Raw genomic sequence first — 25,196 nt, 5'->3', positions numbered from 1 at the left:
TAAAACAGGGTTCCAGTCTTTCTTTTCTTTTTCATTAAAAGTCAGCAGCGACAAAAAGTGTCGCTGCTGAGTTTTAAAAAACAGCCACTCAGCTGTCCCACGATCCAGCAGTGTACTCACCCCAATCGTGTTCTCTCTCGTCTGCCCCAGCATCTCTGCTATAGGCACCCGGCTGTAACAGCTTGCGGCTTCACAGCCTGGTGCCCTCTGTGTCCCAGAAGACTTCAGGAAAGAGAACTTGCGCTTGTCAAAAACAGGCTACCTACTCGCCCCTCCTCTTCAAAAAAGCTCAGTTTCACAAACAGGAGTCGGCGAGGAGGCCTTCAAGCAGAAGTTGTACTTTTGGTTTGAAATCTGCTTTATATTGGAGTCAAAGAACTAAAATTTAACATTGCATCTTACCAATCTTATTTAGGCCCCTTTCACGCTTGTGCGACTTCAAAGTTGCACGATTTTACCGCGATTTTGGCACGACTTTGTTGCCGCGATTTTGATGCGAGTTTGACTGGGCTTATAATGTCTTTTCCTCAAAAAGCATCAAAATCATGCCAAAAGTAGTGCAGGGACTACTTTGAAGTCGGTGCGACTTCAGGTCGCACAGATGTGAATGGGGCTCATTGGAAATAATGGAGAATGACTTGTCATGCGATTTTGCAGTCCCAATTCGGATGGCAAGTTGCACAAGTGTGAAAGGGGCCTTAGGCTTTTTTCCTTTTATTTTCACACTTCCTGTTCTAGGGTGATAATGATTACTGTATTCTACATTATCTATGGGGGAGCAGGGTTGACATTCTAGGAAAAGAAATGTGACATAAACTAGGAAGACCTCTTTGATTCTCCATATAAGACAAAGGGTTCTGTAGTTCACAGAGGTGAACTGGGCAGAGTTGATAACATTGCTCAGGATCTAAGCCCTAAAGCTTGACAGTTGTATTTGGCTACTTTAACCACTTATGGACCAGAAGATTTTCCCCCTTAATGACCAGGCCATTTTTTGCGATTCTGCACTGCGTTATTTTAACTGACAATTGGGCGGTCGTGTGACGCTGAACCCAAATAAAATTGATGTCCTTTTTTCCCCACAAATAGAGCTTTCTTTTGGTGGTATTTGATCACCTCTGCAATTTTTATTTTTTTGTGCTATAAACAAAAAAAGAGTGACAATTCTGAAAAAAAAAAAAAAAACAATATTTTTCACTTTCTGCTATATAACATTTCCAATAAAAACAAAAATTCAAAATCAAAATTTTTCATCATTTTAGGCCAATTTGTATTTTGCTACAAATTTTTGGTAAAAAAAATTCCAATAAGTGTATATTGATTGGTGTGCGAAAAAGATCTTGCGTCTACAAAATAGGGGAAAGATTTATGTAATTTTTATTTATTTATTTATTTTTACTAGCAATGACGGCGATCTGCGATTTTTACCTAGACTGCGACATTGCGGCGGACAGATCGAACCCCTAACTGACATTTTTGACACTTTTGAGGGGACCAGCGACATTACTACAGTAATCAGTTCTAAAAATATGCACTGTTACTGTAGTAATGACACTGGCAGGGAAGGGGTTAACCCAGGGGCGATCAAAGGTTTAAATGTATACCTAGGGGATGTTTTCTAACTGTTGGGGGGGGGGGCTTATGGAATCAACACAGAGACCTGTGTTCCTAAATAGGAAGAACACAGGAGCCCTGTGATGATTGCTGAGAGAACAACGGTCTACTGTGTTTACAACAGCAGACCGCTGTTCTCTCTCCACGGGGAGCTCTCGCGGGTGCCCAGCAGCAATCGTGGCCGCCTGCCCCACGAATCAGCTTCGCCGCTGGCGAATGTAGGTGTGCGCGCGCTCCCCCATGATCGCTCTCGCGAAGCGCCATATATCTGCGCTGGCTGGTCGGCTGCGGTGGCTGGTCGGCAAGTGGTTAACAATGGCTCTTGGTAAACTACTCCCCCATTTCGGAAAAAATAGTATTGAAGGATTCTTCCTAACATTTTGATTCTATTACAACTATTACTATTTTATGCAGTTTTTTTGTGATATACAGTATGTATTTGAAATGAATGAATGAATGAATGAAAATAAAGGCTAAGGGGTGTATGTATAAAAAATGTGCTTTGTGAATGTCTCATCATTACCGCAAAAGTAATGAATAATACCCATAAGATTTGTAATATGTTTGAAATGCCAGTTTCTATTTGTTGCCTTTCATCTAGTGAAAATAGCCATAAGAACAATTGACCATAAGAGTTGAACAACAGTTTTTTTTTTTTTTTAAATCCGTGGTGGTAAATCCTTGGTGGTGCAAAACTACGACGAAAAAACCCGATAAGTGAATACAAAAAATGTGCATGTGAACACACAAAAAAGTGCACTTAGGGGTGTGCTTTGTCCACCCCCCAAAGGGATAGGACCTCTACCCTGATCCCCTGGGACACAAGGCTAATGACAGGAACAAAGGGTTTCCAATGGTCTGCCTAGCCAGAAGGCCTGGCAAACCCCGTTCTCTTGTGCAGCCGAAGCCGCACCCGAATACTAGGTCGAGGGGCTCTCCCAAAGAGAGATTACCCCCAGGGACAGAGTAGGAAGGATCCAGAAGGCCACACATCCTCCCACTAGACTTTAGGGCAAGCCCGACGACTCACACCCTCCATCCTAGTGAGAAAAAAACACACACATAAGTGAAAGGTGACAAACGTGGGAAAAAAATAAATAAATAAATAAGTGGCCATGCATGGTGCACTGGCCGGGCTCTGAGGCCTGGTAACAAAAATTGCCCCGGACTTTAGCCAAAAGGCCCAGCCCTAAAAGGTGCAGTGCAGAAAAAGTGTTTGGAGGCTGTGACCATGTGCCACTTCACACATTTGGGTCCCACACCAAAGTGTTACTAAGAACACCTCTGGGACAACCACTCCCAGAGGGCACAGACACAGTGGACTCTCTGCCTTACCAGCCCATGGCCAGACAAGGTAGCACACTCAAAATAGGAGGTAATGGACCCTTCCAGCTTTCTCGGGGAGAACTTACTCCCGGCCCCCAATTACGCTCAGGCACTCCGGTTTCAGTTCCTGCCGATACTAACCTTCCAGGTCCCCATCACTCCAGCAGGTTTGCATAGCCGCCACCCAACCTTGGTCAGGTCAGATAGCAGCACAGCGCCCCCACTGGATCACTGATAAGAACAGATACTACACTTGATCTTAGCCAAAAGGCTGAGAAGTGATTTGAAGAACAGTTACCAATAGGGAAAATAACCTAACACTATAGGCTAAGAAAATTTAACCATAAGGGGTAATTATATAAGGGAGACCTCTGCTCGGTGTACAATTTATGGAGATTCCTGTATAAAAAGGCTGAACAAATAGGTGGTCGGCTGAGCAAACCTTCAGCTGCAGTGAGAAGTGAAACATTTAGTAGCAGTATTATCACTGGTAAGTGTGACAGCTTTCACCAAATGTATTGATGTATCTTTCACTCTCCTTGCAGAGAGAAAAAAAAAATGTGTGAAAAAAACAAAAAACAAATATATAATAATAATAAAGTAAAAAATAAAGAAAAAAATACCCAGATCAAGGTTTAATTTAGGTCAGTGCCAAATATAGTGTTTGGGTCAATGTCAGGGTCAAAGGTCAGGTTTAGTATATTTTCGGCAGGTTTTTTTTTTTACATTTTTAAACTAGTATTACTGTCAGTTAGTGTCAGTGTGTTGTTAAGTAGGACAAAAAAAGCAAAATAGGCTGTACTATGGGTACAAACAAAAAAACATACACATATGTGGTATTGCTGCGATCGTCAGGGGCATGAGGATTTAGGTTATGGTAGTAATAAGAAATATACAGCTACATTTAAAAAACATTTTTTTTTTTACTATCTTAGGACAGTTTTCCTTTGATAATGAAAAATAAATAAAAATTAGAAGATATCTATCCATTACCATTTACCACCAAATGAAAGCCCAAGGTAAAAAAAACAAACAAGGTATAATCCACGTGGATGAACAAAGTAGTTGTGATGATATGTACAGTTTTACTAACACATGTCAAAGTTGCAAAATTGTGGGTAGGACATAATGTTTGTTTTACCCTTAGGCATAAAGGGGTTAAATCTTATGGTCAGACATTCTTATGGCTATTTTCTCTTAGGCTCAAATATTAGTGAATGTTACATTCACGCAGAAAAAGGCAACACATAGAAACTAGCATTACATGTATTATTTATTACTTTTGTGAGAATGATGAGACATTCACAAAGCAGATTTTTTTATACATAGACCCCCTCAATGTAATGTAAAGTAAAATGTAAAATCCTATACAGTAAGAAGTAGAAGCAGCAGTACCGAAGACAGGCAGCCAATAGCTGGTCTTGCTAAATATGACCATTTTTCAGAGAGCAACATAATCCAAAAAGCTGCTGTCCTCTATGACAAGGAAGCAAGCAGGTTAATGTATCCATAACACTTGTCTTTTAGACTGAAGAGTCATTTACCTTGAGTTGAAGGTCCTCTGAGCTTTTGGTGTCCATGTAAAGAGTCAATGCGTTGGCAGCACATTTGCTACAGCTACAGCACGTGCGTGCTCTGGAGTGTGTCTTCCAATCTGGCCCAGGGACCAGGCAACAGCTGCCTTGATGTGATCTTCAGCTTCCTCAGCCAGGCAGATGGCTAATTGAGGGACCCCCTGCAAGGTTCAACACAAAAGTCCACACTGAAAAGCAATGCATAGCAAGTAATCTCCCAGATAACACAAACCATTAGATAGAAATCATGGCTTTTATTCCCCCTCTATCTTACCATTTTATAAGAGGAGAGGAAACCATTTTACCTATCCAATTATCTGGTCTCCATCAATAACCTCTTCATAATTAGGGAGCCTAGACAGCCACAAAGGGTTAAATGTTAGTTGGGTACTGATTAATATAAGTATTTCCCCTCACCCAGCTATCCATCAATATTGTCACATTGAGGATTTGCTAAGAGGTAGAGAGCTAAAAAAACTAAAATAAAATAATGCAGGACATGAGTTAAAAATGATGTTTTATTCTATGACAAGTACAAATAGGCATTTTGTTTAACAATAAGGAGAATTATGGGCAGTTTACAAAAAGGGAAAGGTAAGCACAAAGGCAAAAGTTCAGTCCAAATAAGTTCATATATGAAAAAAATGAATTGTTAAGCTAAATAGTTAAAACAAGTCAAAAACACTCTCAGGGCAAGCTGATCCGAGAGCTGTAGCTGACTCTATGGATAGGGGAGAAGCAGAAAAGAGGAAAAGCGCATCCAAGGGTAGTATGACCAGTAAAAATGTATTAGACCTCTAGTTTGGGTTACTCACACAAATATTGAAAACATAGGCTTGTCTGTCATAAATAGAAAGATAATCCACACACCGGTAGTTGCTCTTAAGAAATGTTCACCTTTTTTCAGGAACCACAGAACACAACTGCTGATAAGATCAGGTGACACATTTCAGCCTATAAGGCCTCAGTCATAACTGCCTCCTTATAGGCTGAAACGCGTCAACTGATCTTATCAGCAGTTGTGTTCTGTGGTTCCTGAATAAAGATTACGAGAAACTACCGGTGTGCGAATCATCTTTCTACATATGTACTCAGTTAAATGGCTGTGGATTGGGCACCCGGTAGCTCGTTTATTGGTAAGCTGTATGGGTAGTAGCATTGCTCCTTCTGTTTGCATTTGTCTGTCATAAAAGAAGATCCATACATCTGGGGTGTCTTTCGCCTGTAACGCTGGAGAGATGTGCCTCCACAGTCCCGGAGTTTGTGTCAGGAGTCTGCTCATACCAGTTTGGATGCCATGGAATGCACCATGAAGTGCAGTATGGAGGAGGTGGCGTATGGCGGAGTGATGTCAATGAAATCCAAGATGCTTTGTGACACGCTTCGGAGCATGCGCCGTGCCGTGCCCGGGCATGCGCTCCTTTCTCAAGCTAAGGTTACTACAGGGAGCCAGAACTTATTGTATCAGTGGCCGGAAGTGCTGGTTACATTGTCACATATTAATAAACAGTTTAAATACATATTTAGCCATAAAAAGTTACCTGTAGCAACTAATCAGCTTTGAGAAGTTTTAGAGCAGCCAAAATAAAAGATATATTAAAAGAAGCTTTTTGATTGGCTGATTTACTTTGTGCCGTTTGACCAATATAATAATAGACTTTGTCAACTTTAAATCTATCAAATAAGAAATAAATGAAAGAACCTCAGTACCAGATAACAGCTATTAGAATGTCATGGCCAAATAATTGTTCTATGGATGTTGTGACTAGATACTGTATAAAAGCCAGAAAAGAAAATGGTGGAAATATGTTTATACGCAGAAAAAAAGTATCAATGACACTTTAGGGTCCTTTCACTCCTGTCCAGTCCGCCGACAGACTCCATTCTGCTCAGCGGGGGATCGATCCGCCGATCCCCGCTGAGCAGGCGGATGACAGCTCCGTCTCCGCTCTGGTTGGTCAACTGCAGGGATCATTCAGGTGGATCATGACTACGGCTTTGCCTCTCTGTTCTCTGAGTGGAGAACAGGAGGTATCATAGTGCTGTATGGAGGGTGGGGGGCATAAGCTGCCTCAGTGATTGGTTGCTAAGCTGTCCTACCAAGAGGAGACACTGTTGGAGGGGGACAGAGGAAACACTGTTGGAGGGGGGACAGAGGACACTCCAGTGGGGGGGAGGGAACAGAGGAGACACTGTTGGAGGGGAGACAGAGGACACTCCAGTGGGGGGGGGGGGGCAGAAGAGACACTGTTGAAGGGGGGACAGAGGACACTCCAGTGGGGGAAGGGGGATTGTTATGAGAAATGGACAGAGGACTCTGCTTTGGAGGATGGGGAGACTGAGGATAATGCTTCCGGGGGGCAGAGGGACAGAGGACACTTTGTGGGGGGCAGAGGACAGTAGAGTGTGGGAGGGGGGATGTTGTGAAGGGGGGCAGAGGACACTGTTTTTCATGGGGAAAGGACACTATTTGGGGGGGGGGGGGGGGTAGGGCACAATGAAGGATTTAGAAAGCTACTATGTGCAGCACCATGCCTGCCCCTTCCACTAGCCAGGATCTATTTCCATTGCATAGAAAAGCATAGAGACCCAGGGATGACTGGTTCTAAGGTATGTAATGAGAATGGAAAAGTTTTGCTATAAAAATGTATTGGCATGTTAATGAGAAAGGGGGAGGGAGAAAAAAATGAAGACAAAATAGAAGCAAATAAAAACTCAGGTTTAAATACCAACAATGATATCAAGTGAGAAACAAACACCACTATTACTATAAGTAGCAGTTGCAATAGTATTATTACTAGGGATCGACCAATGATCGGCAACACCGATATATTGGGGGCCGATATGCACTTCCCCCAATATATTGGAATCGGCCCCTGAGGTTACCGATATAGCCGATATTCAGGGAAAGTACATGTACCGGAAGAATGCCTGCAGCTAGAGGCATGACCCCAGTACCGGTGTCCATAGCCGACGGTTGGCTGACTTGTAATGACAACCGATGTGGCTGAGAAGCCGCATCAGGTCTCCCTTCCCACCGGGAGACCCGGGCATCCTACCTCCACCGTCCCCGAAGAGAAAACCCGATCAAAGCCACATTCGGCTCTGATCGGATCTCCATGTAAAAAATACGGACATCACTTCCGGGTACTCGGGGCCAAATTAAAAAAACTTAGCGTTTTGATTGCTTTTCAGTGCCGATGAGGGGTTTGGGGCCCCCAGATCCCTCCACAAGGAGTACCTTTGTAAAAAAAAAAAAAAAACGTTTTTTTTACATATCAGAAAATATCGGCCGATATACCGATATCCGATGACCAAAATATCGGTATCGGCATTAAAAAACAATATCGGTCGATCACTAATTATTATATTATTGTATATTATTATTTTATAATTTTATAAATGTAGCACCCTCCTAGGTAGGTGCTAAAAGAGAGAATACCATTTTTGGATCTTTCTGCTTACCAAAGAGATTGCCAGGCATGGGAGTCCACTTAAGGACCGGAAAGGTTTTACCCCCTTAATGACCAGGCCATCCATTGCGATACGGCACTGCGTTACTTTAACTGACAATTACACGATCATGCAACGCTGTACCAAAATAAAATTGATGTCCTTTTTTTCCCACAAATAGACATTTCTTTTGGTGGTAGTTGCAGTTTTTATTTTTTGCGCTATAAACAAAAAAAGACAGGCATTTCTAAAAAAAAAAAAAAAAAAAGTATATATTTTTTTTTTACTTTTTTGCTATAAAACATTCCCAATGAAAAAAAAAATAAAAATCAATTTTTTTGATCAATTTAGGCCAATATGTATTCTGCACATATTTTTGGTAAAAAAAAAATTCCAATAAGCGTATATTGCTTGGTTTGCGCAAAAGTTATTGCGTCTATAAACTAGGGGATAGATTTAAGTAATTTTTTTTCTTATTTATTAACTAGTAATGGTGGCGATCAGTGATTTTTGTGGGAATGCGACATTGCGGCGGACAGATCAGACACATAACTGACACCTTTGATGGGACCGGTGACATTATTACAATAATCAGTGCAAAAATATGCACTGTTACTGTACTAATGACACTGGCAGGGAAGGGGTTAACACCAGGGGCGATCAAAAGGTTTAGGTGTGCTTCTAGGGAGTGCTTTCTAACTGTATGGGGTATGTACACAGAGACCTGTGTTCCTAAATAGGAGGAACACAGGATCCCTGTGTTCATCTCTGACAGAACTGCGGTCTGCCTTGTTTACATAGGCAGACCACTGTTTTGTCCCCATGGGGAGCGCTCACGGATGGCTGATGGACATTGCGCGTCCCCCCCCCCCCCCACACACTTTCTATTACACAAAGCAACACACAAAACTACGGCGGCTGGTGAGCAAGTAGTTAAGGTCACCCATGCTCTGCCCCTTTTTGCTTCATAGATCCCCCTTTAGAGCAGGCCAGGGTCCCCCATAGATCCCCTTTAGAGCAGGGTCCCCATAGATCCCTCTTTAGAACAGGCCAGGCCAGGATCCCCCATAGATCCCCCTTTAGAGCAGGCCAGGGTCCCTATAAATCCCCCTTTAGTCTTACCTTTTGACCTATATTCCCCGTGCTACCAGGTTTTCCTGCACCACCAGGTAATCCAGGCTCTCCCTGCAAAGTATATGTTTAGCCAACATGACCCCCTTTAGAGCAGGCCAGGGTCCCATAGATCCCCCTTTAAAGCAGGCCAGGCCAGGGCCCCCCAAAGATCCCCTTTGGAGCAGGGTCCCAATAGATCCCTCTTTAGAGCAGGCCAGGCCAGGGTCCCCCATAGATCCTCCTTTAGAGCAGGCCAGGGTCCCCCATATAGATCCCCCTTTAGAGCAGGCCAGGGCAAGTTTCCCTTAGATCCTCCTTCAGAGCAGGCCAGGCCAGGGTCCCCTGTATAGATCCCCTTTTAGAGCAGCCCAGGCGATGGCAGGTCCCTCATAGAATAGATCCCCTGGTGATTGGCAGAGGATAGTGCCTCGATGCATGCTGGGATACTGTATAAATGCCAAGGGCACATGTGCTCTAGGTCTTTCAGCTGGAGAGCGGGGTCCCGGAGGGAGGGGGCAGCGGTCCCTCCTCTGTAGAAGCTGCCATGCGGCCTCAGGTGGTGTGCCTGAGGGCTGGAGAGTCAGAGAGGAGCTGAAACCAGAGGTCCTGCAAAGATGACTGGATGGGAGACACTGGGGAGGATCTAATTCTGCCTACAGTGAGTACAGGTCTGTGTCATGGGGCCTTTTCTGAGAGGGCCACCCCTTCTGTGGAAGAGTCAGTGGACGAGAGTCAGTCAAGGGGATGCTGGAGAGTGTCCTGAAGATAAAGTAGGTGCAACAAGTCTGCTGCTAGAGAGAGCAAGAGGACTTAATTCTTCCATAGAAGTGTCAATATGGTAAAGCAGTGTGTCTGCTTCCACAAATAACCTGGTGAGGCCAAGTGAGAGTTGTCCTTATCAACTGTAAATAGTTCAAGATGGAGTATCCCACTATTCCCTTCTCCCATCCAAGTTCCACAATAAATACCAAAAACCAAAACCCCTGGACCGTTTAATGAGTAACTAGCAACTGGAAGTAAGGCTGGATGTGTGAACAGTCTTTAAGTGACTGTCTGCAGTTAATCAGAGGAGGCCCAAGAAGTCATCATACAGCAAGCTCTACGGGGACAGTGCTACATAAAGAAGAAAATACTTAAAATATATCTTTAGATAAATCCATATCTTATCTTATTCATATTTTACTATTATAGCATACAATTGGGTAACTGTAAAAAACAAGATCAACCAATGAAATTAAAAGTGGTACATTTTAGAAAAGAAACACAAACAGTTGTGCTTTTAGTTGATAAATGAACATCTTAAAATTCGGAAAATAATATGATCCAAGCAAGGGGTGCAAGGACAAATATGTTGTGTTTATTTTAACAATTATTATTAAATGTAATGATAATCATTTATCGAATAGAGTGAGGAGGAACCTTGTCCTTAAGGTCATAAGCCTGGACAATAAGTTGTCTGGGCCACCTAGAAATAGGGGAACAAGAAGCTGGCTCCCATTTATTAGGACCTTCATGAATAATGTCCTGTACTTATGCAAAACCAAAAAAGTTTTTTTTGTAAGACAACGCTGCCAGTTTAAAAACATGCCCTACAAATGTACTGGCAGTGGCAACAAGGAAAGCCACCTTATGGCTGAGAATAGGAAGAGGAATATCCCTGATAAATTTAAAAGGCAGTCTTTGAAGAGCTGAGAGAGACAGTTTTAAATCCCATGGAGTCACAGAAGGTTGTACAGTTGTATCTATTTGCTCAACACCCTGTACAAAAGATTTAACCAGTTAATAGGTGGGCTGTGGTGTTTGGAATAAAATTACTAAGATCAAGATTTACCCTTTTGATGGTACTCAGGGCCAATTGTATATTTAACCGCGCAAAGAGGTATACAATAATAAATAGTATATAATAAATAATAAATACCACTCATAAATGAATAATATTAAAGTGCAATGTGCAATTCATGTGCAAATAATATCGTGTGGTATCCCCACTGCGGGGTTATAAATATTTGAATCAGTGGAAAATAAAATAAATAAATTAGTGCCAGTCCAATATATAAACAAAGATAAGCAGTGGTAGTCCAATAAATAGATAAAAACCAAGAAAAGTCCAAAGGAGTCCCAAAAGTGCTTAAGTGCCAAGAGGAAAGTGCAAAATCATGCCATCAATCCAGTGCTGTGAATAGTGCCGGTGTAACGTTAGAATTCCATACCTCGTTAGATTTCCATACCCTCGTCACTTCCTGTCCGAAATAGCTGAGCAGCGTAAAAGTGTGCATGCTCAGAGCCCCGAAAACACCATTGAACAGCTGTGAAGTTGAGGAGTGCGCATGCTCCGAGGGAATGAAATAATCACGGTATTGTGTGTAATGTTATACTTGCGGCGGATACATAAAAACAGTTCGGCTGCAACATCAATCATCTCCTCTGCTATCCCTGTCACCTCCCTGATGTCGGCTAGTAAATATAAAAGCGGCGGCGGGTGTATGAATTCGAAATGACGGAGATCTCGGCTCCGTGATGCGCTTTTATATTTATTAGCCGAGAGCAGGGAAGTGAGAGGGGAAGGAGCGGAGATGATTTATGTTGCAGAGGAGCTGTTTTAATGTAATCGCGGCAAGTGTAAGTACCGCGAGAAATCCATACCCTCCGTAGGTGCACCGGAAGTGACGAGGGTATGGTTTTCTCATGAGTATGGTTTTTTCACGGAACTCCGGTCCTCACCCTTTGGACGTTCAACTTACCGGACTGAGTGACCCCTAAGCTATATAGCCAGAAGGGTCGGTAAAGCTTGTGTCCCAGTAAGGAACTTGATAAGGTGTCTGTGGCTCTCAGTATCTCTCAGTACTCCGATGTATATAGGTGGAGAAAAAAGCTCACAATAGTGTAACTCCGATATAACTTTTAATAGGTATAGATAAAGGATTACACTCACATTTAGTAGTAAAAATTCAGGCAGATACAATTGTAAGGCGAGTCTGAAAACCTTCCTGGCCGTGGAGTGCGCTCGGGATGGTTCCTGGTCCCGGCGTGCGTTCCAACGTACCAGAAGTGACGTGCCGATGACCGTAAACCAGAAATTGCGTTGATGCGTTTCGCCCTCCCCTTTGGGCATTATCAAAGACGTATTTCCGATCTGTGGCGATGGACGTACTATATATACTTCCTCATCTAATTAACAAGAGTCGACTTCCTGTTCCTGTTAGGTGTAGGGATGATCGAACGGTTCGGGTCCACCATCGGTTCGGCCCGAACATTGGGTGTTCGAGGTTCGGCCGAATTTAGAACTTTTTGCCCAAAAAGTTCGGAATTCGGCAACCAGAACCGACCAAAATGCAATTCTTCAGGAAATGGGCTTTAAAAGCCCGTGATTGGACCAGAACCATTAGCAAAAGCCAACTGAGGGGGCAGGACAATGCTAGGAATGTGATTGGAGTGACTAGGGGGTCCCTAGACCAATCATTAGTGAATACGCCCCCCAGTATATAAGATCGCCCCCGCCAAATTCCTAGCATTCTTGTACGGGACATGGAAGAGAGTGGAATGCTGTTCTGTTCTAATGTGTTACAAAGTGTCATTTAGCTATTTTTAGTGTGAGGAAAGGGATATCTAGTGTAGTTAGAGTGCTCCTTTACACTTAAGTTAGCTTCAAAAATTTAGTTTCTGTCGGGAAAGTGTTAAGTGTAAAGGGACCATAGTGTAGTGTAGGGTTAACTGACAGTGACTGCTATGGAAGGGTGACAAAACCCTTCCATAGCAGGGTGACCGCTATAGAGAAATGATCATTTCTCTGGGTTGCTTTGGGACAGGAATATGGCTTCTCACCAGCCAAGCATTTTTCATGCTGCAGGGGCTGCCACTGCCAGTGCTTTTTTGAGGACATGTTTGATGTCAGACATGACATCTGAACATGTGTATAGGGGGTATATATACACATATATGTCTGTATATATACCCCTAGACATATATAGGTGTGATAGTAGCAGAAATATATGCTTGCGCTAATGAAATCATTTACAGTAATATATTTCTGCTACTATCACACCTATATATGGCTAGGTGTCTATATACATATAATTATGTGTGTATATACCACTATACACAAGTTCAGATGTTTTCCCTGCCTCAAAATAACCCCAAAAAATGCCAAAAAAACGCTAGCGTAAAAAAAAAAAAAAAAATGCCCAGGTGTGTTTTTGCTGGCATTTTTTGGGGGGTTTTGGAGGCAGGCAAAACATCTGAACTTGTGTATAGTGGTGTATATACACACATACATATATTCATATACACACCTAGACATATATAGGTGTGATAGTAGCAGAAATATATGCTTGCGCTAATGAAATCATTTACAGTAATATATTTCTGCTACTATCACACCTATATATGGCTAGGTGTCTATATACATATAATTATGTGTGTATATATACCACTATACACAAGTTCAGATGTTTTGCCTGCTTCAAAAGAACCCCAAAAAATGCCAAAAAAACGCTAGCGTCAAAAAAAAAATGCCCAGGTGTGTTTTTGCTGGCATTTTTTGGGGGTTTTTGGAGGCAGGCAAAACATCTGAACTTGTGCACAGTACCACTATACACAAGTTCAGATGTTTTTCCTGACTGCAAAGAACCCAAAAAAATGCTTTCTATTAAACCGGCAAGGTGTGAAAACCGAGAAGAGAAGCCAACCCCCTGAGCTTAAAGTGTTCTAATACAAACAATCCTTTTTTTTTATGGTTCTGGACATGCTACAGAGCTGAAACTTCACAGGTGCAACTTTTAGACCCCCCAGATACGAAATCACACAAAAAAGTTCTTAAAAATTGTCATTTTTGATAAAAAAAGCCAATTATTGAAAAAATTTAAAAAAAAAAAAGAGATTTTTTGATTTTTACTTTGGATTTCAGATCTGGGGGGTCTAAAAAGTGTACATGTGAAGTTTCAGCTCTGTATTGGGGGCAATGACCTGGTCACAACATTGGGGACAGGCACGCACGCTGATCTCTGCATTGGGGGCAATGAGCTGGTCACAACATTGGGGCACGCACGCACGCTGATCTCTGCATTGGGGGCAATGAGCTGGTCACAACATTGGGGGCACGCACACACGCTGATCTCTGCATTGGGGGCAATGAGCTGGTCACTACATTGGGGGCACGCATGCACGCTGATCTCTGTATTGGGGGCAATGAGCTTGTCACAACATTGGGGGCACACACGCACGCTGATCTCTGCATTGGGGGCAATGAGCTGGTCACTACATTGGGGGCACGCACGCACGCTGATCTCTGCATTGGGGGCATCATGTATGCTGGTCACTACATTGGGGGCACGCACGCTGATCTCTGCATTGGGAGCATTATGTACGCTGGCCACTACATTGGGGGCACGCACGCACGCTGATCTCTGCATTGGGGGCGTGCACACGCGCTGATCTCTGCATTGGGGGCATGTATGCTGGTCACTACATTGGGGGCACGCACGCACACTGATCTCTGCATTGGGGGCATCATGTATGCTGGTCACTGCATTGGGGGCACGCACGCACGCTGATCTCTGCATTGGGGGCATCATGTATGCTGGTCACTACATTGGGGGCACGCACGCTGATCTCTGCATTGGGGGAACCATGTATGCTGGTCACTACATTGGGGGCACGCACGCTGATCTCTGCATTGGGGGCACCACGTATGCTGGTCACTACATTGGGGGCACGCACGCTGATCTCTGCATTGGGGGCACCATGTACGCTGGTCACTGCATTGAAAGGGGGCCTGTACTGTGGGGTTTGTGCTAGGGGGCCTGTACTGTGGGGTTTGTGCTAGGGGGTCTGTACTGTAGGGTTTGTGCTAGGGGGTCTGTACTGTAGGGTTTGTGCTAGGGGGCCTGTACTGTGGGGTTTGTGCTAGGGGGTCTGTACTGTGGGATTAGTGCTAGGGGGTCTCTACTGTGGGGTTTGTGCTAGGGGGTCTGTACTGTGGGGTTTGTGCTAGGGGGTCTGTACTGTGGGATTAGTGCTAGGGGGTCTGTACTGTGGGATTAGTGCTAGGGGGTCTGTACTGTGGGATTAGTGCTAGGGGGTCTGTACTGTGGGGTTTGTGTTACGGGGCCTGTACTGTGGGGTTTGTGCTAGGGGGTCTGTACTGTGGGATTAGTGCTAGGGGGCCTGTACTGTGGGGTTTGTGCTAGGGGGTCTGTACTGTGGGATTAGTGCTAGGGGGCCTGTACTGTGGGGTTTGTGCTTGGGGGTCTGTGCTAGGGGGTCTGTACTTTGGGATTAGTGCTAGGGGGTCTGTACTGTGGGGTTTGTGCTAGGGGGCCTGTACTGTGGGGTTTGTGCTAGGGGGTCTGTACTGTGGGGTTTGTGCTAGGGGGTCTGTACTGTGGGGTTTGTGCCAGGGGGTCTGTACTGTGGGATTAGTGCTAGGGGGTCTGTACTGTGGGGTTTGTGCTAGGGAGCCTGTACTGTTGGATTAGTGCTAGGGGGCCTGTACTGTGGGGTTTGTGCTAGGGGGTCTGTTCTGTGGGGTTTGTGCTAGGGGGCCTGTACTGTGGGGTTTGTGCTAGGGGGCCTGTACTGTGGGAATAGTGCTAGGGGGTCTGTACTGTAGGGTTTGTGCTAGGGGGCCTGTACTGTGGGGTTTGTGCTAGGGGGCCTGTACTGTGAGGTTAGTGCTAGGGGGCCTGTACTGTGGGGTTTGGGCTAGGGGGCCTGTACTGTGGGGTTTGTGCTAGGGGGTCTGTACTGTGGGGTTTTTGCTAGGGGGTCTGTACTGTGGAGTTTGTGCTAAGGGGCCTGTACTGTGGGGTTTGTGCTAGGGGGCCTGTACTGTGGGGTTTGTGCTAGGGGGTTTGTGCTTGAGGGGTTTGTGAGGGGTTTGTGCTTGAGGGGTTTGTGTGGGGTTTGTGCTTGAGGGGTTTGTGCTAGGGGGTCTGTACTGTGGGGTTTGTGCCACTCTCAGTCAGTGTATCCCATAATAGGGTGTCTCTCACAGTATATCCCATAATAGGACCCCTGCTCCCTATTATGGGATATACTAGTACTGATGAACCCCTTAATATGTAATATATTGGGAGAATTTGTTCACGCAAGCAAAATACAGGGGACAAAATGGGTGAAGTATATAAGGGGTGGGGCTTCTGAGAAATGGGAAGGGTCAAAATGGAAGGGCGGGGTCTTGCACCCCACCATCTTAAAACTTCACCAGCCGCCACTGCATAGCAGGGGGCCACCTAAGGTGCTTGCAAGTGTTTTAGGATTCTGTAGAAACGATCCGGCATTCACATTCTAGTTGTAGACAAGGCAGCAGCCAGGAGTGTATGCAAGACCCCTGGCTGCTGATAAAGCATGACATACGTCGTGGTAGTAAGATTCACATCATATCCCAGACTAGTAACAGTACTGAGAGCAACAACAGGCTGTTTCATTTTAATAGTAATACACACAGCATCAATGAGAGCTGATATGGTATCTTTCAATTTGGGAGATATATCAGCTGACTGAGGCCCCTCAGAAACAAACTTATTCAGCATGAATTTGTGAGACTCTTAGTCATAACATCAGCAGCAGAAGGCTCAGAGGCCACAACAGCTGAAGACATTGCCAGATAATGAAGCTGGAGGGAAAGGAGAAGAAAAACGATGACCTCATTTTGCTCATAAATTCCAATATGGCTGGCGAAAACTTATTTTTAAATAATGCAGAGCAAGGAGACACACCTGACACAGCAATGGGAGACTCTGAGGAGCATATTGACTCTAGCAGTGGGCAATAATCTACGCTGTATGTGTCATGTTTCTGAGGAGGGACATTACAGGTCTTCCCCAAACTGTTAGTGAAACCAGAGCTAGGTGGACCCAATGCACCTATACACACACATACATGATATTTCCCTGAATGCAAAAGTGGTGCTTTTGGGGAAATACCCCCATATGCACATGTGCAGTTAAACACCATTGCAGAAACTACTGGCATTTAAGCGAGTTTGACTGTGTACACCAATTCACTTGTATTGGCAGCTTTATGTGGCACCTGCGGCTTTCCATTAGTGGTAAAGTAATGGATGCTTGAGGACATACATGTCTGTGTGTAACAGGCCTAACAGTTCTTTCCTTTTTAGCCAACCTGTTGGCAGGCCCCTAGCTGGCTTCAGTTCCCAACATTCATCAAAACATACATCAAATTCAGTGCTGTACCGTGGTATAAACACTTCAGCCCACAACTGCCTCACAGTCCGTGCAGACTGCACTGTCTGGATACTAGTGTACAGATGATGGGTTAAAAACTCTACGCTACACTGTCTCCCTGGTCCAAAATAGCACTGGCCTATAAGTAATCTAGAGTACTCACGTTGCAGGACCCTGCATTTCTCTATGGTTCCAGGTCAGGGCTCCAACTGTCCAGCCAAACACTTGGGGCCCATGTGACATGGGGGCCAAAGTCACCTGGCTACACTTCACTGCAAAGAGGGTGACTTCTGTCCCTGACCACCACCATTCCCAGTCCAACCAGGTTTTCACTGTCCACCAGCCACCATGTAGTGGAGTTGTACTCATCCAGCTGCTTGCGGTCCAACTGTACACTGGCCCATCTTACTCACTTCCCATCAGGTGTCAGGCATCCTCTTGAAAAAATCACTACAATTATTTACTTGAATAAAGAACATCATTTTTAAACATTTGGCGAGGTAAATAGGGAACTTTAGAGTTCACTCCAATAAACTCTTATCTTCTGGCACAGTCTCAGGTCTGTGTTCCCTTAAAGTGATTGCAAAGATTATAATTTTTTTTTTGAATAACAAACATGTTATACTAACCTGTGCAATAGTTTTCCACAGAGCCGCCCCGATCCACCTCTTCTTGGGTCCCAAGCCAACGCTCCTCTTCTTCTCCTTGTGCCTCCATAGCTCAATCCCAAGCTACACTGTGTGTATATATTGACACACACAGTGCAGCTCTGCCCCGCCCTCCACTCCCCTGCTCCTTCATCACTGAATTTGATTGACAGCAGCAGGAGCCAATGAGTCGAGTGAGGAGGAAGAGAGCAGCACCGCTTCACAAAGCTGGATCGAGATCTGGCTCAGGTAAATATTTAGGGGGCTGGGGAATGGGAACTGCACATAAAAGGTTTTTTTTTTTTTTTTACGTTGATGCAAATAATTCATTAAAGGGGTAGTAAAGCGACACACTGGGACATTGCTTAGAGAAACTTTATTTCCAGAATGTAAGGCAGTGGCACTAAAGTGAATCCAACCACACCCTCCCTCTACGCACATGTGGTTGCAAATGGTGAACCAAATTTTGCCTATAGTTTATCTATGAGCATAGGGGGTGTCCCCATAAGTACAATAAAGTCTGGGATGCATGGTGTTCCTCATCTCTCACTGTTTCTAATACATAAAGATGCCACTGAATGTTTTGGATCTTTTTTGGAAGTCAATTTACTCCCTCTTTAACTTTGTGTCTAATGATTATAATATTTAGCTGACCTACAGATGCTGATTCCATCTACTGGCTTGTATATGCATCAATATTATAAAGTGTGGAATGCTATATACTTGACACTGTGACTTAAAAGTCTTTTTTCTGTACTGTATTGTGCCTTACTGTTAATGCGCTCAGGTTGAGCGTCATGTTTACTGTAGCCATGAATACTTCTTCTTTAATAAAAAGAGTTAAAAAAAGCCCTCCAGCAGCGCGCTCTCACCACTGAGAGGGCTGTCATCTTCCCTTGGTCTTTCTTCTGCGTTCCTGGGCTCCGGCGCTGTCAATGGCCAAATTTGTGATGATGTCATTATCACGCAAATGCGTGGGAGCCCTCGGTTCTGGCATGAAGCTTTGACTGCATGCATCAGTAATTTCAAGGGTGAATGTCTTTTAAATAGTGCACGTTTAGATGTTCATTTTACCTACAGGTAACCCTTAGTATAGGCTTACCTGTAGGTAAAAATCACAAAGCTGGCTTTACTACTGCTTTAAGCTAAAACACCTGAAGCCTTTACATCCACTTTAAGGTTAGTGCTAATATCTCAAGGCCCAGAATTATAGAAGCCCAAGTGGGAGAACCAACACAGTTCACATGGCCCTCTGCTAAATTCTTCCTAACCAAAGTACACAGTAGCTCCAACCAACCTCATATAGGGATCCTGCCAGAGGGGCAGGAACAACAGGTCACTTCCTATAAAGAAGGGGCCCTTCGCTAGGGAATAAGTTATCTCTTTCCTGCAAAATGCAGATTCACATACAATGATGAAAATGAATATAGAGGATATAAAATCATGTGCAGTTGGATATTTAACCTAATTTTAGCACCTGTAGCCCAGCAGTGGGAGCTATTTACAAAGAACTGCATATCACAGACTGCAGCTGTTTCACAGCACTCGATCTTTGCACAGTTTAGAAAGATAAATGTCACATATGAATAGGTTATATTCATGCAGCAAAAGAGCGTGTACTCTGTTTGAATATTTAAGCAGCTGACAAAGTTCCCAAACTCAAAACAAGCTATTATGACAAGACTTTGAAACAAAGCAGTGTAATGGCTGCTACAGATCTACTGAACTCCTATTAAACACTGCCCACTGGAGACTTGAATGAGTAACAATTCTCACCTGTGTGTAAAAACAGCTGTTCTAGTTAGGATTTAGAGCATATGCTGGGGAATATATATTTTTTTTAAGTTCGTCAGACTAAACCCAGAGTAATGAGTTTGTTGTAAAATCCACCAGGTTATGGAAATAAAAATGTAACCAAGTCCTGGGAATGTTACTCTTTTAGATTGTAGGCTCTTATGAGCAGGGCCCTCTGATTCCTCTTATCGTATTATACTTGTACTGTCTGTTTTCATTTTATAAAGCGCTGTGCAAACTGTTGCCCCTATATAAATCATGAATAATCAACATAATCCATGAAAGAAGAAAAAAAAATGTAGTCACCTAACATACTGTAGATATAAACCCTAACTAAATAATATTTACTCTACGGTTTAAAGGCCTCATGCACACACGGTATTTTAGCAGCGTCAGGCTTTTTTTTTTTTACAGCGTCAAAATGCATCTCCATGTTATTCAATCTGTCCATGCACACATAGGCTTTTAGGAGCTTTTAGTGACATAGACATTTAGAAGCTGTAAAAAAAAACTTCTTCTGGAACAGCAACATTTGGGCAGACAGCTCCTATTAAACTCTCCTAAACTCTGCTAAACGCCGGTGTCCAGTGTTTCGCAGAAGATTTTTTTATTCTTTTTTTTTTTTTTATGTGGAGGCCACCTGCATCTTTAACAACCAGTGATCAGCTTGTTTTTAAAGAGCGGGCCGGGAAGCCGGTCGTCACATCCAATAACAGATGAGTCCACAACTGTCAGGGGGCTTCCCCGGGAATACAAAAGTTTGAAAAAAAAAATACCCCCCCAATCCATACCAGGCCTCTGGGTCTGGTATGGATTTTAAAGGGAATCCCACGCCAACATTTTTTTAAAAAATGCCATGGAGTCCCCCCCAAAAATCCATACCAGACCGTTATCCGAGCATGTAGCCTGGCAGGCCAGGAAAGGGGGGGGGGGATTCGTGCGCCCCACCCCAAACCACACTAGGCCACATGCCCTCAACATGGGGGGTCTGCCTCCCACCCCAAAGCACCTTGTCCCCATGTTGATGGGTGGTGATTGTGGGGGTCTGAGGGCAGGGGGATGTAAAAGGGGGGTGATTAAGAACTGTCAGATGGCGAAGCAGGCAGACAGCAGTAGTCTTCATCGTGAGCGGAGCTTTTGTTTTCCTTTTTCGGGTCTTAAAGTGGCGGCAAACATCTTGATTGATGATTGATCTACACTGATGGACATTGTTTTTTTATGTTTAATAAAGGAAATAAAGTTGTCAAAAACTGTGTCTGTGTTATTATTTATTTATATGTTATTATTTATTTTTGACACTTGTACCCTATACTTATTCATATAGGGGGGTGGGGGGCCGGGATCTGGGAAATCTTCCAGATTCCCATAAACCCTCTGCCTGCAGACCCCCACAACCACCACCCAGGGTGGTTGTCCCCATCAACATGTGGACAAGGTGCTTTGGGGTGGGGTGGGGCAGGGGGGGCAGAGCATGCGGCAGGGTATGGCCAGGAAAGGAGGGGGTGAGCGAGTACCTCTTCCCCTTTCCTGGCCTGAAAGGCTGCATGCTCGGATAAGGGTTTGGTATGGATTTTGGGGGGGCACACCTTTTTTTTGTGGCCTGGGGGGTTCCCCTCAAAATCCATACAAGACAGCTTCTCCTGTTAGAATTGATGAATGTCCTTCCATCCCAGTTGCGGCTATTTTGGGTCTATTCCAGAAAAAGCACTTGCCTCTCATACCTCTCCATCCTGCCATTGTACAAAATGTTTTACCCCCTAGTGGCTACTCTTGGCCAAACAAACTGCGCGCGCTCACAGTGTGTCCTCCCCCAACTCTGGCTAACCTTACTAGCAGGTGCTCCGGGCAACTCAAATCCTGCTCCCACACAGTGCTCTCAGCTAGAGAGGGAGCCCCTGCTGTAGTTCTTGGATGTAATCAATGATAACCTGATTCGCAAGGGTTAATGGGTCATATAGCTCTGGTGAGTCTGCGAAGGTTATATATTTTGCAATTGGACACATAACCATTTATACACGTGAGAGACATTGTGGGTTTGTTTTTTTTAATGATCATTTGTATTATAGTTATTGTTTGAGACTTTTTTTAATGGTTTGTGTTAAGGAAGAGCATGTTGTTTAATTATGTTTTGGTGCATGATATTAAAGAAGATGTGTTAGGTTTTGCTTTATTACTGTAGGTATGTTGTTCCACCTGTTTATGGTGGTTTTGGTTTCCCAGCCACTCACTGGTGTGGGCCAAGTGTTCCTCTGGGTGGAGTCCTTCCCCTTGGCAGTGATCTCTTCTGACCTAGTCCTTTTGATCCACTATGGTCTTTTCTTGGTCATTGGCAGATTCCACTGTCCTGCAGCGGACATCTACTCCTCTTCGGCCGTCTAGTAATCCTGAGTTGCAGATCCTTAGTCCCTTTTTGCCCCAGCTTTGTTAAGAGAAAAAATGCCAATTGGCCTGGAAAAATTCAACCTGGCCAATCAACACTTCCCTGAGAACACACAGACAAAAGATGTTAATTACCATTGTAAGCACCTACATGCATGCAAGTGTTCCCTGACTATGAATGGCCACAAGTTATCCCTGATATAGGTGAGGGATGATCTGATTAACAGAGATAATGACACACATTGTGGGTGTCAGTGCATTGTCGAGACTTTTAAACTTTTGAAATCTCTAAAAGTTGTGCTCTAAATACATTTTTTGAGATGGACAAAATAATCAGTATTATGTGCTTTTAACAGCAATGGAAACAGTCATATAAAGGGCAGGTTTTTATGCATCCACAAGGTGCCACAATAGGATTTTAGTCCATTCAGCACAGCATAAATTCATTACAACAACATAAGACACACAGTTTAATGCCAATTTGTGCAAAAGCCCGGTCAAATGACGTGAAAAGGCAATGGAAGAATGGGGAGAAGGGATTTATAAAGCGGTGGACTAAATCGTTGTGACATCTCTCAGATCTGCACCTTGCCCTGTGCCTTTGTATTAATTGGGGGGAAGAGCAGCAGAGAGACAATGCAGAGCTCAGATAATTAATGGTAGCTACTCACTGTGATACAGCCACAGAAAGAAAAACTTGCATGCTTGCATTAATGCTTATTTATTGATTTCAAATCAGCAGCAACAAGTCTTATTAAGATCCCCATATTTCTTGGTGTTCATTAGGTCTGCTCTGTCAACAAGAGACGTCAGCTTAGCAGCAAACCCTTGAGGGCAACAGGTCGCTTTGCTGCAGCCCACAGGAGTCCTGCTGAGCCACATTACTGTGACTAGCAACAAAAGAAAGGATTTAAATATCCCACACGCTAATTCATCTGATGATGACTCATGTACAAAAGGATTAAAGTATCATTTTAATTTGCAGTTTACTCCCTCAACCCACCAATCTAGCGCTGAGTGCTGCTATTAATCCATTGCTGAGTTGTATATTAACACTGCATGTTGCTATTTTGAACACATTTCCTCGGGTGTGTGTCGGGCAATTTCTTGGATTATAGTGGATGATTTTTTTTTTTTGATGTTTTCATTAGGGTCCTTAAGGCATGTCAGGATGAAGGGGAAGATTTTAGCCTCGACAACATGTTCAGCAAAATCCACTGAATGCTTCGATATTTGACTGAGAGTGGACAGCACCTGTCGCTGTTGCGTGGGCAGGGAAAATGATAGTCAAGTTGTTTTTTTGGCACTTATATCCCAATTTTTCAAAAAGCAATTTTGAGGTAAAAAGTGCAAGAACCCCCATCAACCAACAAGATTTCAGTTTATTGCAAAAAAGATCAGTAAAATATTATTATTTTGACACAAATACATAGAGAAGAATAAATCGAAACTGGACAAGCCAGAATCTGGAGTAGCTGTGCATCTATCTATCTATCTATCTATCTATCTATCTATCTATCTATCTATCTATCTAATCATTTTGAAACAAGCTGAAACAGAAGCTTATTGGTTGGGATGCACAGCTGCTGCAGTGTCGGTGTCCCCCAGTTTTGATATGTTCCCCATTGTGCAGATTACTGCATCCAATATATCGACTTTGCATTTGCTATCTATTTCCTGTTTTTTTACTTGGAATTTTTCATAGGGAGTTAGAGAAAATTTAAAAAAAAATGGGTATTTGTCCTGTTAGATAGTTTGTACCAGAAAAGATGTCCTTACTGGACAATCTAAACCCATCTCCTCTTCTGGTGACCACTGTAAACTTTTTGAATTTTCCCAGAAAATCTGTAAAGGGGACCATACACTTGACCCCCCATGTCCCTGTCCCCATTGTACTTACCTCCCATGATCCTGTCAGGGCTCTCACAAGTATCTTCACCAGTCCTTGGTGGATCTCCACTGTTCTCTCTATGTCCAGCGCTTCCAGGATGGACCAGACTGGTCAGCACTATTACATGGATGGAGTGCTGGAAGCTGATGATCATGGGAGGTAAGTACATCAGGGACCAAGGACGTGAGAAAGGGGTCCGGTGTTAGGTCGCCTTTACAGATTTTCTGTAAAGTTGAACTAATCCTTTAATGACACCCTTCCTAGCAGCATATACTCACATTTTCTACACTGCCAGTGCCACTACACTAAGTTACCAGGACTTAGGAAAGAGCATCCGATATGAGCCTCTAGTTTAGTGGTTCTCAACTCCGGGCCTCGGGACCCACTAACAGGCCAGGTTTGCAAGATAACTAAAATACATCACAGGTGATATATTTTGCTGCTCAGTGATTGCAGTATTGTAGTCTGCATCTCCCCAAGGTGATACTTAAAATCGGGCCTGTTAGTGGGTCCTGAGGACCCGAGTTGAGAACCACTGCTCTAGTTGCTTTAGTCAGAGCTTACACACAGCTGAGGATTCTCTTTGCCCCCATGTGGTAGTACAGGGTCAATCACCAACAGAAATGTGCACAAACAGAAGTACCAGGTCTTTCCCCTGCCAGCTAAACCGAAAGATGGGGGATTGAAGAAAGGCATGTGCTTTCTGAGAAGTGCAAGGCAGTAATAATGTAAACCTGTTGCTTTGCCTTGCATAGCAAAATCACTAATGTTCTTTAAAGCTTTTAAAACAAACAAAATTGGCGCAAATCACACTGCAAAGAAATGTGTGTGTGTAGATCTAGTGGGCAGTTTCAACCTCACAACATCCATCAGAGGGAATGTAGTTCTAGTTAAAAGAGAAGTATGGATTTATTGTATTTTGTTTATTAATATTTACCTAGGTGGATGCAGGAACGGCCACCCGGCACCTCTGCACTGAGAAACCAAGCGAACGAACACCGCCGATTGCTTGGTTCTGACAGCCCCCCGAGCAGAGAGCTGCTGACTGTCAGTCAGCAGCTTGCCGCTCTGCCCCCTCCTCACTCATTGGAGTGCTGGGCTGTGGACGGGCAGGGAGCGGCGGGCTCAGGCTCTCAGCGGCTCGCTGAGAGGCCGAGCCAGGTGTAAGTTCAGGCACCTGGCGGATACCAAACACAGAGAAAACACTGCGCTAAAGTAAAAG

The 25,196-nt window shown here is 43.9% G+C and overlaps 1 pseudogene across 1 annotated transcript in view; it reads right to left on the bottom strand.

Annotated features, from left to right (window-relative positions):
* The window catches only part of LOC309556430 (sperm-associated antigen 6-like), a 469,742-nt pseudogene that overhangs the window by 110,353 nt on the left and 334,193 nt on the right, over nucleotides 1–25,196 (bottom strand). Inside the window, exons 6-8 of the transcript in view lie at nucleotides 23,160–23,343; nucleotides 6,142–6,188; nucleotides 4,485–4,675 (exon numbers count right to left, since the gene is read on the bottom strand). The product of the transcript in view is annotated as a sperm-associated antigen 6-like (transcript). The remainder of the gene's footprint in view (nucleotides 1–4,484; nucleotides 4,676–6,141; nucleotides 6,189–23,159; nucleotides 23,344–25,196) is intronic.

This window comes from Pelophylax lessonae (assembly GCF_965119305.1).
Source record: "Pelophylax lessonae genome assembly, chromosome: 5".
Classification (NCBI taxonomy): Eukaryota; Metazoa; Chordata; class Amphibia; order Anura; family Ranidae; genus Pelophylax; species Pelophylax lessonae.
The sequence above is the reverse complement of the archived record's forward strand: the minus strand, read 5'-3'. Positions and strand labels throughout refer to the sequence as shown.